This window comes from Peromyscus maniculatus, chromosome 17 (assembly GCF_049852395.1).
Source record: "Peromyscus maniculatus bairdii isolate BWxNUB_F1_BW_parent chromosome 17, HU_Pman_BW_mat_3.1, whole genome shotgun sequence".
NCBI lineage: Eukaryota > Metazoa > Chordata > Mammalia > Rodentia > Cricetidae > Peromyscus > Peromyscus maniculatus.
Window position 1 is genome coordinate 50340640 of NC_134868.1, and position 16981 is coordinate 50357620.

General features: G+C 44.0%; 1 pseudogene; it reads left to right on the forward strand.

Moving 5' to 3' along the window:
* Positions 1–16004: 16004 nt before the first annotated feature.
* Positions 16005–16576, forward strand: LOC102918391 (elongin-B pseudogene; annotated as a pseudogene).
* Positions 16577–16981: the final 405 nt, after the last annotated feature.

Sequence of the window (16981 nt, forward strand, 5' to 3'; positions counted from 1 at the left end):
ATTTTTTCAAGGGCACATCTCCAGTAATTTACTTTTCTCATTAGACCCTGCCTCCTAATAGTCCATTCAGTTTTAATTAATCTGTTGGTGAGCTATGGTCACAATCCAACCACCTTTGAATAGCATCACTGGCTGAGGATCAAGCTTTCAACATATGAGGTATTACATTCAAACCATAGTAGAGGGTTAGTGTATCAACTATCAGGGAGAGCAATCTTATAGTGTGTATTAACGTATGCATTAGGAGTTTAGTAGCCGGTACCAGAAGAGGACAATTAAGTGGAGAGGCAGGTTATGGAGGGTTATCTTGTCATGAGTTTGGTTTTATTTTGAGGATAAATAGAAAATTAAAAAAAAACTCTACACAGATCAGTGATATGGGCGAAATACAGCTGATGGCAACATCAAATTGAAATCAGGCATAATGGCAGCTTGATTTACAAATTAAACACATGCACCAATACATGAGTGTGAATGATATACACTGAATAAAATAAAGTACAAATATCGCACAGATACTATCTATTATATGAGAACAGCAGAATGCATTTTTAAAAGACCAGAAGGCTCAGGAGAGGACTTCAGGAACACCCTTGCCCCACACTAAGGTACTGGGGCCTGCAGAATTCCACAGACCGCAGCCCAGGCTTTCTAGCCCAGGCTCACAAGAGGTCTTCAGCAATACCTCCACACCAACCAGGCATCTGCCTGGTGATTGGGCTCTATTATGACCTCTTTGTGATGAGGAAGCATGGTCCTGCTCAGGGCCACGACACTTTAAGCAGGACAAGGAAACCCCAGACTCCAAGAAGAAAACACTAGTGGCCCACCCCAGCACCTTGTGGTGCCAGGTAGATGGGCACTACTATGTTGAGCAAATGTATGGAGTGATGTGGGAAAGAGAGAGATAAAATGTGGACAGAGGCCTATCTGAAGAGGCAAAAGAGATGAATGGGCTGAGGTGGGTGGCTTCATGGCCACCCAGGGCCATGGTGATGTCTGGGCCTGGGATTCTGCTGGGGCCCGTGTCTGGTTCAGGCTCTGAAGTAGCCACAGTCTGTGGTGATGTCCATGGCTCCTGATACCAACAAAAACAGAGAGGGTAGGGCCGGATAGAGTTGGCCCCGCCACTCACTGGCTGCAACACTGGGGGAAACTGGTCCTGCCCCTCACTGACTGAAGCCCTCAGGGAGAGGGTCCTACACCTCTCCTGGGCTGCACAATAGAGCTGACCCTGTTTGCAGGAGCAAGGGCAACTAGCCCTGAGGGCGTGAGGATGGGAGGGCAGGTCACGCCCCTCTCGTATGCCATGTGGTGGCATGGGTGAGGGAAAGATTCCTTCTTCCTCTTGTCCCTTGTCACCTGCAGCAGGTGGGGAACCTGGTCCAACCCCTCACCAGCTGCAGCACTGTACAGGAGAGCAGACCCTGTGCCTTGCCTGGGGAGCACAAAGAGCCGACCCTGTGTGGTGGAGGTGTGGGGAAGCCAGTCCCGAGGGTGTGAGCATGGGAGAGCCGCGCCCACTACTCATCTGTCTAGTGGCAGCGTGGGTGGGGGAGAGATGCCCCCCTACCCATCAATGCCTGAGGCAGAGGGGAGAACTGTCCCTGACCCCACCAGCTGCAGCGCTCAGGAGAGCCAGCCCTGCACCTTGCCTGGGCAGCACAATAGAGCTGACCCTGTTGGCGGAGATGCGGGTGAGCCAGCCCTGAAGTTGTGAGCATGGGAGAGCTGTTCCCGCTACTCATCTGTCTTGAGGCCACATGGGTGGCGTAGAGATGTCCTCCCCTATTTCACCCCAACCCATCCCATCAATGCTTGAGGCAGGAGGGAGAGTTGGCCCTGAGGTCGTTAAGAGTGGGAGAGCAGTTCCTGCCCCTCAGCAGATGCTGCACTCAGGAAAATGGCCCCTGCACCTAGCCTTGCTGACACAGTAGAGCTGACCCTGAGGTTGTGGGTATGGGAGAGCCAACCCTGGGGACATGGGAGCTGGGGGGCTGGCCCTGCCCCTTGCTCTGCAGGGGGTGAACTAGCTGGGGCAGTGCTAGAGAGCCCTCCCTGGTGGCAGGGGCCAGGGGAAGCTGGTCACTGACCAGCCTTGCAACTGCCCAGGCCTAGAACCAGAGTTATGTGTTGGCCCACCCCAGCATCCACCCCATCTGTGATCGGCTGGAGGTGTGGGGGGGCAGGGGGCGGAGGTGGTAGTGGTGTGTGTGTCAGTCCTGGGGACTCAGGGCTGCAGGATTCTCACAACACACACACACACAAAGGTTTACTGTGTGACTCACTGTGTCACACTGAAGCTTCAATGACAAGATTTTACCCTTCTTCCTTTTGACCTCTCTTTTTCTCTTAAATTTTATTTTGTTTTGGGGTGGGGAGGGAGATAGGTGGGATTGGGAGGCATGATGTGAAAGACACAAAGAATAAATTAATAGAAAGATCAGAAGGGAATCAAGAGTTGAGTGTATCATATTTTGTACTTTATAAGTTCTTTTTTCCCATGCTACAATTTATGGCTTTTGTGTTGTGAAAACAGTGTTTAGAACCGTGAAGTGTAAACAGTAAGGGTATCGTCTGACGAGTAAACAATCAGAAGAGAGATTTACCAATGGGATGATTACCTTTTGATCTTGTCCGAGAGGTCAAATCTTGGCAGGATTTGGTGGTCTCCGATAGCTACATTTTATATGAATATTATGAAAACGTAAAGCTTAGTTACTCTTTAAAGACTATAACTTCTTTTTATGGGATTGTGATTTGTAAAATGCATCTCACATTTTCTGGGTTTTTACAATAGAGTTAGGCCCCCAGTGCTTTTTGCCAAGAAATTCTGATTTTTCTCATTTAGAGGAATTTCGAATTTGCTTCAGGCAATGGGACATTGAAATTATGAGCCTTCGAGATGAGCCTACTTTCTCTTGTGAAATTCCTTGAACAAGCCAGCTGGTGGATGACATCATTGCTGTCCCACAGTGGGTGCTGGGTCAAGGTCAGTCTCTGCCTATGGCACGTTCTCTACCTGCACAATGCTTATGATTTCAGAGACAGAGCCCACCAGTTCACAGAAGTAGATGGCCGGTAAATACTTGTCAACGCCTGTTTCCTGTTGGGTTAGCTCCACTCCTGTGAACTGTTTGTGACCTGCATCACCTGAATGTTAATTGGCACACCATTCTCTTCACACACCTCCCCATGTCGGGCCAACACCAACTCTGAGAATAAAAGAGTTCCTTTTTCATTTTTTTTTAAACAGGCTCTCTCTATGTATCCATTGCTGGCCTGGAATTTACTGTGTAGACCAGGCTGTCCTGTAACTCGCAGAGATCCACCTTCCTCTGCCATCTGAGTCCTGGGATTAAAGGCGTGCGCTGCCACTCCTGATAAAAATTTCTTTTTCTTGCTTTTACTAGTTCTTTCACTTGTCTTCCTCCCTCTGCCTTTCTCTGGCTTTTGCTCAGTTCCAGTCTCTTGGGCTGCTATCTATACACAGTGTCTTGGGCCTAACGATTGTTTTTGTCAACTCACAAGAAGGTCTCAATAATCCATGAGACACCCTGGCACAACGCAGACAAGTGCTCTCTCGGGGTAGAATTTCTGAGTTCCCAAGTGGGTTTTATAAAGGAGACGATGTAGGAGAATTTGTGTGCATTTGGCAATAAAGTATTCCAGGCACCCTCTCCACTCCAGTGCTGGAAATGGAACCCAGGGTTCTGTGTACGAAGGACTCTGCTACTGAGTGACAGCCCCAAACCCCAGCAATGAAGTATTCTGAAGCCAAAGAATCATGGATATATAATACTATTTGCTAGAGGGTTGTTTTTTTTTAATGGTACTTAGTACAGAGGCTATTACTGCAAATGTCTTCCAGCTACTAAAACTGTTTTCAGTGTGCCAGGGATTATAATATGTGCCCTTCTATCAGGTCTAATTTCTTCACCTTTAACTGACACAGCCAAGTGTGTTGGTACCAGCCTGGGCTCTCAACATTCAAGAGACTGAAGGAGACGGATCATGAGTTCAGGGCCAGCCTGGGATACAGAACAACATTCTAACCAGGTGGGAATGAATACCCAGGTTCCTGGTAAAGGCCAGGAAAGTAGAAAGGGGACCCTGTGACTGGAAGAAGAAGGCTCTGTAGGAGGAGAGCGGGGAAGACTATAGAACATGGTGGAAGGGGGTAAACCGGGGCTAAGAGTATAACAGGTAGGTGGAGGACAGAGAAACGGAGGTAGGGACATGACAGTTGGCATCAGGGAGACTCATCCCAGATGACATAGATACAGAACCTTCATATGGAAAACCTATTACTCTGAAATTAACATAAAAAGCTAAACAAAAGCTAATTAAACTGTTTAAAAACTAAACAAAAAATGAAGCAATACAAAATTGCTTCACACTTTTCAGTTAGTTGTTGCTGGAGGGCTGGAGTATTATGCAGTTTAATATATTAAAGTAATAAATGAATGATAACTAATGAACAACCGAAATGGACTTGATGTAGTAGGTAAGCTCAGGGAAAGTAATGTGTAGGGGAAAGCATGAAGAAATCTTAAATAATTAAGTCTGAGAATGAATTCTACTGCTTTTAATAATGAAATAATACTGTTGTCCTAGGGATTACTACTGCTGTGATGGAACACCAGGACCAAAGCAAACTGGGGAGGAAAGGGTTCATTGGGCTCACATTTCCACATCACTCTTCATCATCAAAGGAAGTCAGGACCAGAACTCAAGCAGAGCAGGAACCTGGAGGCAGGAGCTAATGTGGAAGGCCATGGAGAAGTGTTCCTTATCAGCTTGCTCCCCATGGCTTGCTCAGCCTGCTTTCTTATAGAACCCAGGACCGCCGACCCAGAGATGGCACCACCCACAGTGGGCTGGTCCTTCCCAGATCAATCACTAATTAAGAAAATGTCCCACAGGCTTGCCTACAGCCTGATCTTAGGGAGACATTTTCTCAAGTGAAGCTCCCTGTTCTCTGATGACTCTAGCTTGTGTCGGGTTGACATAAAGCCAGCCAGCACAGATGCTCTGTTCAATAAGGAGGCAGCATGATAAAACAGAACAATGGGATTCGAGTTAATGAGAACTACCGCTCAGTTACGACATTGCAAAACAGGATCTGTATTATAACAACAACCACAGGTACAGTTTTACTTGGAAAGCAGACCCCTTTTATTTTTCAGTGTTCTTGCACTTATTAAATTATAAGGTACTAGAAGGATGTGAACTGTTATCATGATTATTTATAGTTTTTATTTTCAGTGCCAAGAATCAAACCCAGAGCCTCGAACATACTAGGCAAGAACTCTACCACTGAGCTGCAGCTGAAACCCTAGGACTTTTTAGAAAAGGAATTTTAAATTTTATTTTAATTTTATGTACATATACATGTGTGTGTGTGTGTGCGTTCATGTGTGTACATGTGGGTACATGTGTCCATGGATTCAGAGCTCCCTGTAGCTGGAGCTACCTGACATGGGTGTTAGAATCTGAATTCATGCCCTTTGCAAGAGCAACGTTCTTAACCACTGGGCAACCGTTCAGCACCCCCACAGAATGTCTTGACATGCACACCCTTGTATGATCTTCCTGCGGTCCTGTGACTGCCAATTTCATTATGGTAAGAAGACTAAGGTGAGAACGTTTAGTAATTAATATAACATCACTAACGATAGCAGACACAAAACCCAAACCCCAGTTCTTGGACCCAGACTAGGCACATGCCATGCCTTGGCCGTGGCTTAAGTGTGTTCCCTCGAGGGTCACACGCTGAAGTGCTGGTCTCTGCTGTGGTGGAATTAGGAAGCGGTGAGTTTTTTTTTTTTTTAAGGTGTGGAACCTAGTGGAAATTCCTTACATAAATTGTGGTCATACCCTTGTAAGGGAAGGGGCAGTGAGGCTCCAGCCTCCTTGAGACTTCCTATATGAAGACATAAGATCTTTCTCCTCCCCGTTCCTGCCATCCACTATTAGGCCGCACCAGAGTTCATGATGTTTGGACAGTCGGCCTCCACAGTTGTGAACTCAATAAACTCTTTCTTTATAAAGTTAGCTTGACTCAGATAATCATGGTAGTAATGCAGCACACACACACACACACACACACACACACACACACACACACACACACACATGGCCTGGGAAGATGTAAGATGTTCTTGCTCTGCTAACGTGAGGTATGGAGTCTAATCCCTCACACCCATGTTAAAAGCTGGGTGTGGCATTGCTTACTGTAACCCTGTTGCTGTGGGGGGGTAGGCACACGAGAATTGCTGTGGTTTGCTGGCTGCCAGCCTAGTTTCAGGTTCAGTAAGAGACCCTGTCTCGAGGGAATAAAGTGGAGAGTGACAGACAGGCCACCTAACATCTTCCTCTAGTCCCCACGCTGCAACCACCCCCCCAAACCCCCCACCCCGTTAAGCTCCCAGACGTGTGCACCCGCACACACTTGTGCACATACAACCATTCACACACTCCTACAATGGATAAACATGGCACATTTTCTACTATTTATAATTGGAAAAGATGGGACAGGAAGAGAAGATGAATGTATGAACACTTCTCTCCCCATCACAGTGGGCAGTAGTGAGGCGTTAGTGGAAACAATCCTTATTAAAATGCCTGCTTTAGCATTTCCTGGCTTGGAGGTTAGACCTAACTTCACAGAATCTGCTGTAGTTTTGATCTAAACTGTCTCCCAAAGGCCCATATATTAAACAGTGCGTTGTCCCAGCCTCCCACTGTCAGAAGATGGTGGGAACTTCAAGTGGTGGGTTTGGCGGGAGCTTTTATATCGTACTGAGTGTGCCCATAAAAATATTGTGGGACCCTGCTCTCTTTCTTATTCTCGTTTGTGCACTAGCCAGAAAGTGAATGCTTTGCTCTATCCCAGGCAAAATTACAGGATCAAATGGTCAGGGCCCCAAACCTCCAAACCACAAGTTAAATAAGAATTATAGTTTTTAATTTCAGGCATTTTGTTATAGTACCAGAAAGTTGAAATAGTCTCCATTTAGTCATATATGAAATGATAATAATATCTCAATTTAAGGTGATTAGAATTAAAGTGATGTGTATGATAAACATTCAATATGAAATATGAGTCACAGCGCTTGCAAGTCTAGCACATATAAGACCATGTTTCAAAGCTCAGCGATGAAAAAAGTTTGAGTTCCAAAGTTGGGGTTGTGGGCACATGGGAGAAAAATAGCCAAACACCAAATACACGTGAGATGGCTTAGGTCCTTCCCTAATTCTAAGTTTGATAAAACAACAACAACAACAACAACAACAACCCCTTTATTTGTTCATTCAACTTACAAATGTGATGAAAAGCCTACTAAATCAGATTATCCCTTCACTCATGTAAGTAGAAAAACTCCAACACTGCCCCAAATAGCATGTATGGCAGGAGGGATGTCTTCCAGTGCCTGGCTCCGCCATTGTTTCCTGATGTTGTTGGTGCAGCACTCAGTGGGCACCTGCTACACTACACCTTTCTTCACCCTGTCATTGGTGTAGATGACCTCAACACTCCAGGCATCTAGTCCTTCTGGAAGTGTGCATCTTCTGACGCCAGAGTGGTGACCTTGTCAAATCTTTGGAACTTGAGATATATTGATTTCAAAATGCAAAAGTGTCTATTGCCTGTTGGAAGTGTCTTATTTTCCAAGCTGGGTGAGTTTTAATTTTGAAGGCTTTAAAAGTGTCGTATTGGTGATGGAAAAAGAAGTGTCTTAAGGAAAACCCAAATTCTATAGGCATGTTTGTGCACTGAATTTCTAATGTGACATCATTGTTGGTGGTGGTGGTGCCATACTTTACAGGCACAAGGTTGCAGTCAGAAGCCAGTGGTTTCCTTCAAGTTAAGCTGCTGCTACCGCTTTCTCAGGGATGATACAATGTCTGTAATCCACTGTGGAAATAGGGGTGACCCAAAATACCGATGCAGTTTAAACTAGTTATTCAAATCTGCTTTTTAATTTTTAAAAGGATGTGCTTTGAAAAACCTCTTGTGGGCTAAAGAGATGGCTCCGCGGTCCAGAGCACTGGCTGCTCTTGCAGAAGATCCTGAGGCAGTTCCCAGGACCCATATGGTTACTCTCAATCATCTGTGACTCCAGTTCCAGGGGATCCAACACTGTCTTCTGGCCCCCGCAGGCACCAGGCACACATGGGGTGCACAGACATACATGCAGGCAAAACACTCATGTGCATAATAAAAAAATCTTTGGAAAAAAAAAAAAAGCCTGTCGGTCTTGACTCTGCTTTGGTTAAATGGACCCCAGATCCCTTGCCTTCTGTGAAAGGAGTAACATGTTTCTGTAGGGCGAAGATTTGGAATGACAAGGGCAAAATTATGAATAACTCTTAAAATATTTTCATTTTCTTTTAGCATATACTCTTAAAATCTTAGGGGAATTTTATCATGCACTTGCGCAATCTTTTTTTTACAAGCACACACACATATAATCAGAAAACAGACTTTAAACTCACAATCCTATAAATTGAGTGTGCATTCCCACATTCTGGAAAATAAAATTCTCAGAAATAATGCCTCATAAAATATGCTTAGTTATTACTAGATATAATTTTTGAAATTTAAAATTAGATATAAGTAGTGCATTTTAAACATCAGAACTGTTTGATTACAAAGGTCAGATGAGTTGACCATAAATTCCACTTAGCCTTGCCTGTTGTATTGATTCTGGAGTTTTATGTGCATGACTTTTTAAATTGTTAATGCACAAAGTGTCAAGTGTTTTGAAATTAAATAGCAGACAACTTAACTTACTTCTAAAACTTGATTTATAGTGCTTTTAAAAATTTAAAGTATGTAGTAAAGAGTGAATATTAGTAAAAGGGATAATAAAGACTCGAACATTTTGAGGACAACCTTAAACTAACTGCTAAAGAGTTGTTCATTGACTTGCTTAGTCATATGTCCCAAAGATTCAGGAAGCACCCTTAATTGTAGAAGTCCATGTTTAAGATGATAAAATACACAAATAAAGTGGTTTAGGGCAAGCCAGTTAGTTTTGCCTTCCTTCATGCTCTAAGGATAGAAACCAAGATTTATCTTATTTTCCATGATTTTCTTCAACTCCAATCCAAACCAACCAATGTGCCTGTGATTATCCAACACAATTCCAGGAGAGACATGAAGAAATGTCTACTCATCCCAGATAGGGAACCAATGACAGACCAAATGAAGGATGCTACCAAAGTCCATCATGGTGGACCAGTTAGTTTTAGTGGAATCTGGGTGGGGGGTTACTTAAAGGAGCCAAAGTGACTCCAAGACAGCTATATCACCAAATGCACTCTAGCATGGATGGCAGTTCACAAGATCTGGAAACTTGCAGTGCACTACAGGTCACTCAATAGGTTCCAGGTAGCTCAATTGGTTCCAGGTAGGTCAATAGCTTCCAGGTAGCTCAATAGGTTCCAAGTAGCTCAATAGGTTCCAGGAAGCACAATAGGTTCCAGGTAGCACAATAGATTCCAGGTAGCTCAATAGGTTCCAGGTAGCTCAATGGGTTCTAGGTGTCTCAGCTGTCTGAGCCTCTTCTAGGCAGCTCAACTGGTCTCTGCTTCTTCTAGGCAGGTCAGCTTCTCTCAGAGTGTGTCCTGAAGCTTATGCATGCTTAGTGCTTACTTACTTTTCTGGTGTTGTAAAGAGACACCATGTGATGTGAAAGAAGAGGGGGAAATACTAGGCATGGAAAAGTTTAAATGAGGAGAGAGGGCAGAGAGATGGGTATTTTAGATAGGGTTACTGTTACTGTCATAAAACACCATGATAAAAAGCAACCTGGAGAGGTAAGGGTTTGTTTCGCTTACACGTCACAACACAGATTATCATTGAGGGAAGTCAGGGTAGGAACTCAAGCAGGGCAGGGATCTGGAGGCAGGAGCTGATGCAGACCATGGAGAAGTACTGCTTATTGGCTTGCTCTGCCTGCTTTCTTATAGAATCAGGACCACCAGCCCAATGATGTCCCCAATCACAGTGGGCCGCGCCCTCCTCCATCAATCACTAATTAAGAAAATGTCTAACAGGCTTGCCTTCAGCCCCATCTTATGGAGACATTTTCTAAATCGAGGCTCCCTCTTTTCAGATGAATCTAACTAGTGTCAATTCAACGTAAAAAGTAGCTGACACATTGGATGAAAGGAGAGGGCCGGGGGAGAGGATTAAACAAGCGTAAGGATGTATGCAAAAGTCATATATCAATGTGTTATTTTATAAGCTAACTAAAAATACAATAATAATAGAAAAGAGTTTGAACAGAGGTGGCCTGCATGAGTGGACAATGATCCTCCAGAAGCCAAAGGATTTTAAATGAAAACTCCCATATTTCCCTATGAATTGTTGGCCAGGGAGACCACAGAGGCTCTCAAATACCAGCTATTATCATTGTACTTGGTTTCCCACTGGAACTGGATGATAAGACTACACTTTGGCCACAGGACATAGAAAACAAGATGTAACTATGCTGGCAGCTTCCTTCTTGCTCACTAATGATCATAATGCCAGGAACATTGTGATCTAAGTAGGAGCTGGAAGAGAAAAGGCATCAAAGGTCTTACCCAGATGTGAACCCTGTTGCAGATGTTGCAATTGCTACCTGCCAGGCAAGATGAAACCCCTGGTGCAAGTATTTGGGGGATAATCAATTGTTTTCTGATTGCAGTTGAGAACGGCCCCACAGGAAAGAATGTATGCCTAGTACTGTAAACCTGGTCAAAAGCCTACAGTGGAGGATGTAACGGGCCCTAGGTGGAAATCCTGCTATTGATGCTTTGTTAAACGAACATGTGGTTCAGCTGCCTTCTAAATATTTATGCTTTTATCCATAGACTGTGTTGTTTTCTGCTCTGGTTAAGGGCAGACTCTTTCTGCATTAGGCAACGGTTAGGGCACAGACTCCTTACTGGCCAATGTGTGGAGAATGTGTGACTGTTGAGTACTCAGCCCTAAACAGAATGCTACCACCAAGGTCCAGGGGACATTTGGAAGAGGCAGTGGAAAGATCATACACATTCGAGGATCTGGAGGAGTGCTAGGAAATATGGTCTTCTGGATATGTCCAGAATATTGGATATTGGCTGTTGCAATCATGAACGCACAGCAGCTATAACTACTTGACATGAATGACATATACACATGCATGCACACACACATGTACACACACAAGACATGAATGTAAGAGGAAGAGTAGTTGGGAAAAAGAAAGAGTTCAGCAGGAATAGGAAAGAGGGAAAGCAATAAAGAATACATATAAAATAAATAGATATGAAATTAATTTGGAAGTTGTAGAAAAAGAAATTCTCAGAGACGACTCATAGCTTCCAAGTCTATGTCTACACACTCACTATGGGAAATATTAACTTACTTCCATCTTTATTTTATAGATGAGAGGACAGACATACAATATAATTGTGGTGGTGAAGCATGCTTAAAATTTCTGTGTCCTTGTCTAGACCTTTCTCCATATTTTACTGTGGTTAACATACAGTTATGAATTGTGTAATTTCATGCCCTCACATTTCTCACAGGATTTTATTTTGTTATAAGAAAGGGGGAGGGTTTCATGGTGGACTCATGAGAGAACTGCCAACATGATCTTTGAGAAGATATTAGCTGACATATCCCAGACCCAAGAAAGAGAGTCCAACATGAATGGAGGACATGAGGCCTCCGTCTACTATGAAGCATTTCTTTCATTCACAGAAAAACAGACAGAGTGACAGACAGAACTTCTTCGCTGTTATACTGTACCTACCACCAGTCAGTAGAGGCTGAGGCCGGATACAAAGGGGTCTGACCTGAAGCTGGGCTTGCCTGACCCACATGAAAGCATCCTTAGGCTTTTGGTCTCATCTCCAGACATGCATTTTAATTTCTCATTGGTAAAAGTAGATAATATAAAGCATGGGAGAAGTGCAAAATTATTATACATAAAAGAGATTTAAAAATGAGAGTATTCAGAAAAAACTCCCAGGAAATGCTAATCATTGAAGCTATCATTTTTCCCTAGGGGACAAGAATTTGATTTCAGGGATAAATACCTCAGTAGCTGAAAGATGTGATTACTGTCAAAAGGTCAAAAATATTTGAGGATTTGAAAAGAATCCATGAAAGATGTGAGAGAATGCTATTGTCTCCATCCAACCAAAAAGGCCAAGTTCATGGGAAAGCCAAGTGAAAAAAGTCAAATCATGTTTTATGTGAAACATAGACCTTGTAGGTACTCATCAGAGGAAATTACACACCAAGAGGGTAGTTCAAAGAAAAACTCATTACTCCCGCTACAAATGCACAGAACTGCAAATACATGGCAATGCTAACTGTCTTTGGGTTTTCAATAAGCAGTCAACAGCTTTTGCAAGCTATAATCTAGTTCTTAAGGGCCTACACTCACAATTACCCTGTGGATGAGGCCATCTGACCACAAACTGTCGAAATTGTGTAATGTTTTCCACAAATGTTAGGTTCACAGTTCATTAAAAAGATCGTGAGGTCCGTGCCAGGCTTCCCATGCACTGTTGCTCCATGGCAGTGTTGGCTCTCTGAAGTCATCCCGGCGCCCAAACTGCCCTGTGTAACTCCACCTGATTTCATGCCCCATTGATCTGCTCCCCGTGCACTTTTCCTGGATTGGGTCACTAACCTGGATCTGGTCTCCCCACCACATGAACATTTTGGGTAGCCCCACTGGCATCCCCTGCAGGCATCTCAGGTTCAACAGCCCTCAGCTCCATCCTTCCTGTTCACTGCCTCCTTCCAAGGCAGCATTGGCTACCTGTGGGCAGCTCTTCCTGGCATTCTCACGGAATCTCGACTCATTCTCCTTTTCCTTCTCCCCACGGACATTTCTGTACTTCCTCCCATGTAGTTCGTTATCCTTAATTCTCTTGCCTGGACTTTGTTCATTGCAACTCCATCCGTCAACAGTTCCTCTTTGTCCACAGGAAGAAATTCAAGCTCTTTTGGGCAGCAGTGAAGGTCTTTGAGTCTTGATTCTCCATCTGTTGACTTTTAACTCTTCTATTCCACCGAGGTGGGATGTTAGGGTGAGCTTTGTCACACAGTCCTCAGACTCTCAGTTCCACAGAACCAAATACCCTCCTCCAGCCCCTCTTCCTTCCTTTGTTTGACTAGCTGCAAAACCAGCCCTTAGTGGCTCAGTGCAGGTGTGCATCCTTCCTAGGAGTGTCCCTTGCCTTCCCTTATTGGGTTAGGTACATCCCCTCTACCCAGCCTTAGCATCGTGATGTGCTCTACAGCCACACACTTGTCCTTGTCTTGGTGAACACAAGTTGCCAGAAGGAAGCTGCATTTAACATTCTGCAAGGTTGATTGACTGATTTAAAGTTGCATTGACGTTTGGACTGTTGTAAACCCAGATAAAAATTTTCTGGGGCAACCTTATCTCTTTTAATGACCATTTATTGCCCTTTTCAGTACCTGCCCTAACATCTTTGTGACCATTAAGTAAATCCCTTGGAATATACAGAGAAATGGTTTCCAACCAACCAAATAGCTAAGAATGTCGTCAGATCACCTCTGAGGCCTAAAGCAGAAGATTCTCCACTTTTCTTTAACCCGACTACATAATATTTCCACCACTGTAGTTGCAAAGTGTCTTGATTGATGACTTTCTTCATTCTATTACTGTAAACATTTTGTGAGACAGCTTCCACATAGGACACACAATTTGGGGTAACATGAATTTGTGTTCCCTGGCCATGGTCACTCATAACTGACTCCAGAAAAACTATGTGTCAACCCCTTTGAGATGACAGTTGGGTGAGAAGTGTCCCCCAGAGGCTCATGGAACTGAACCCTCAGCCCCCAGTTGCTGCTTCTATTAGGGGGAGGTTGCAGAATCTTTTGGAGGTGCAGCCTTGCTGGGGAAAGTATGTCACCAGAGATAAGCTTGGAGGGTTGATAGCTTCACCCCACGAGCTGCTCGGTGTCTGCTTCCTGTCTGTGACTAGAAAAGTAACCGCCCACTTCCCTTCTCCTCTCTCCTGTTATAGACTCTCCCTCTGGAACCCTGTGCCAACACAAACTTTTCCCCCTCAAGTTTGTCTTTGGCCATGGTATTTTATAATAGCAACAGAAGAGTAGCCAATATACCAAGTAGCTATTTCCAAGACAAATACCCGTCATGTGCCACACCTGCTCCAACAAGGAATCGCTGGCACTTCCCTTAAGGCATGATGACCTGGGAGCTGTATTTACAACCTGGCAAACAAGAGTTAATGTTAAGGAACAGAGATAAGGAACAAAAATGTAATGAAAGGACTCAAGAAATGGACTGTATTTGTGGTTTAAAAACGTTTTCAGCCCTAATGTCCAAAGGATAGTGTTGAACTACAGATACTTGAATTTTTCTCTTCATATTTCATAATATGTTTTATGTTTTATAAATATCATTAGCTTAATCTAAGAATTTGTTCAGGGATAAGAAATAATGAATGATGATGAATAAATAATGAATCGTGAATGAGGCCACCATACAGTGATATCTTAGGTGTGGTATCTCACTCCTTGAAACAGTAAGGATGTTTCTCATTGCTAGAGCATTGGTGACGCATTGGAAACACAAAGATCCCAGGATAGCCAAAACAATCCTGAATAATCTAAGAACTGTGGAAGGTATTGCTATCCCCGAGTTCAAGCTGTACTACAGAGCTATGGTAATAAAAACAGCATGGTATCGGTACAAAAACAGACATGTTGATCAATGGAGAAGAACTGAAGACCTAAGCATAAATCCACACACCTGTGGACACCTAATTTTTGATAAAGAAGGCAGATGTGTGTACATTGGAAAAAAGACAGTTTCTTCAACAGATGGCACTGGTCGAACTGGATGTCTGTATGTAGAAGACTCCAAATAGATCCATACTCTGCACAAAACTCGACTCCAAATGGATCAAATGCCCCAACATAAAACCAGATACAGTGAACCTGAGGGAGAAAGTGGGGACAAAGGGAGAGAGAATGGTGGGGGATTGTTGGAACAGATCCTGGGAGGAGGGGCAAAATGAATCTGATTCTTCCTATTATACCCGTCCTAATTTTGTTACTTTTTAATCTGAATCTTTGGGCGCTGGTTGTTCTATTCTAATATTCCTGTTCACTTTGTGTCTTTCTGCCCCAAATCTCTTAAACTCTAGATGGTCCTAACCGTGCAGAGATGAACACTGAATCTGCCCTCTACCATGGACCAATATATCAAACTGCCCTCCAAATGTGTATCTCTATCCATAGTGCAGCTCTCTATGATCTCGTCAGAGAAGTTTCTTTGTACAGTGAACAGAGGTTAATGGAGAAAACTATACTTGGTAAAAGTGCAGAGAGTAAGTGTCTGTGGAGTGCTTAGCCACAAATGGGACATCTGTAACACACACTTCACCCCAACGCTCAGGGACTATTGCAGAAGAAGGGGCAGAAATATTGTAAGAGCCAGAGGACAGGAGGAAACCAGTCTCTTTGGACAAAACAAGACCTCTGCACACATGAACTCCGAGCCTTTGCCTGCACAGTATCAAATCATTTCACACGTAGCTGAGGAGCCATTGACAGTTGATGGCTTCTGGGGCAGAAATATTCAATGTTCTTTAAAAGTCTGGCTCTAGTAGGCTGACCATGTTCCAGTGGTCATACCCTTGAGTATATAAATAGCACAAATAGGAATTAGTGGCTTATAAAGGTGGGGAGACATGAAGCTGTGAGGGGAAGACATGAGCTGGGCAGTGGGTGTTAGAGGAGTTACGTGAAGGGGGAATGGAGGTAATATGATCAAAACACAAAAAACATTACACGCATGTATGAACTTCTCAAAAGTAATAAAATATTTAAAAGAATATCTGTTAAGCAGAAATTTATGTTTTCTTTCCTCTGTTTCTTTGTCATGTAATATCAATGTAGATGTTTTCAGGGGGTAAGTGTTATAAATATACATTATTGTATTTAAAAGATAGGTTTGGAGGTGACAGCCTGCAGCAAGATCGACACAAGACGTGTATAGCAGGATCGCGAGCAATAGCTGTAGCATTCCCGACTGGGCCTGGGAGTTGTCTTTGAAGAAAGGATGGCTCACTTTTTCCCCCGTGGCTCCTGTAAATTCGCCAGAAAGAGAATCAGAGTTGGCGCTGCAAAGAGGATGTCAGAGAATGTGTTTCTCATGATCCGCCGCCACAAGACCACCATCTTCATGGAAGCCAAGGAGACGAGTACCGTGCTCCAGCTAAAGCGTGTTGTCCAACGCATCCTCCAGCGGCCTCCAGAAGAGCAGCGGCTGTACAAGGATGACCAGCTCCTTGATGACACAAAAACTCTGGGCGAGTGTGGCTTCACTAGCCAGAGAGCATGGTTACATGCCCCAGCCACAGTGGGCCTGGCCTTCGGTGCAGATGATGCCTTTGAAGCCCTGCACATTGAGCCCTTCTCCAGCCCTCCAGAACCTTCAGATTCTGGAGGCAGCGCCAACGAACAAGCTGTGCAGTGAGGGCCCCAGGCCCATCATTCCCCTAGAGACCCATTCTCTCAATAAAGATGATTTGGCTGTCAAAAAAAAAGTTTATTTAAATTAAAAAAAAAAAAAAAAAAAGATAGGTTTGATGTAAGTCAATGTTTATGGCAGTTTCCTTTAAATCATCATGGATTCTCTTTCTAGGCGGAGTAGTTGTGTGTGTGTGTGTGTGTCCATCCATCCAGTAATTTCCTGGAAAATTCAGGTTTCCACCTTTGTGGAAACACCCAACTATATGTGTCTCCATTTCCAGCCAGAGGACATGCCAAGTGAGACGAAAGGAACGTCCCAGCCCATGTCAAGCAGGGCAGAACGGCCGCGCATCCTGGGGTTCCCAATGACCAGTAGTTTGCACTCTATACCTGCAGATTACAGCAAACTGAAGCAAGAAGACCTGGATTTCTAAACTATGAGTTTCTTCA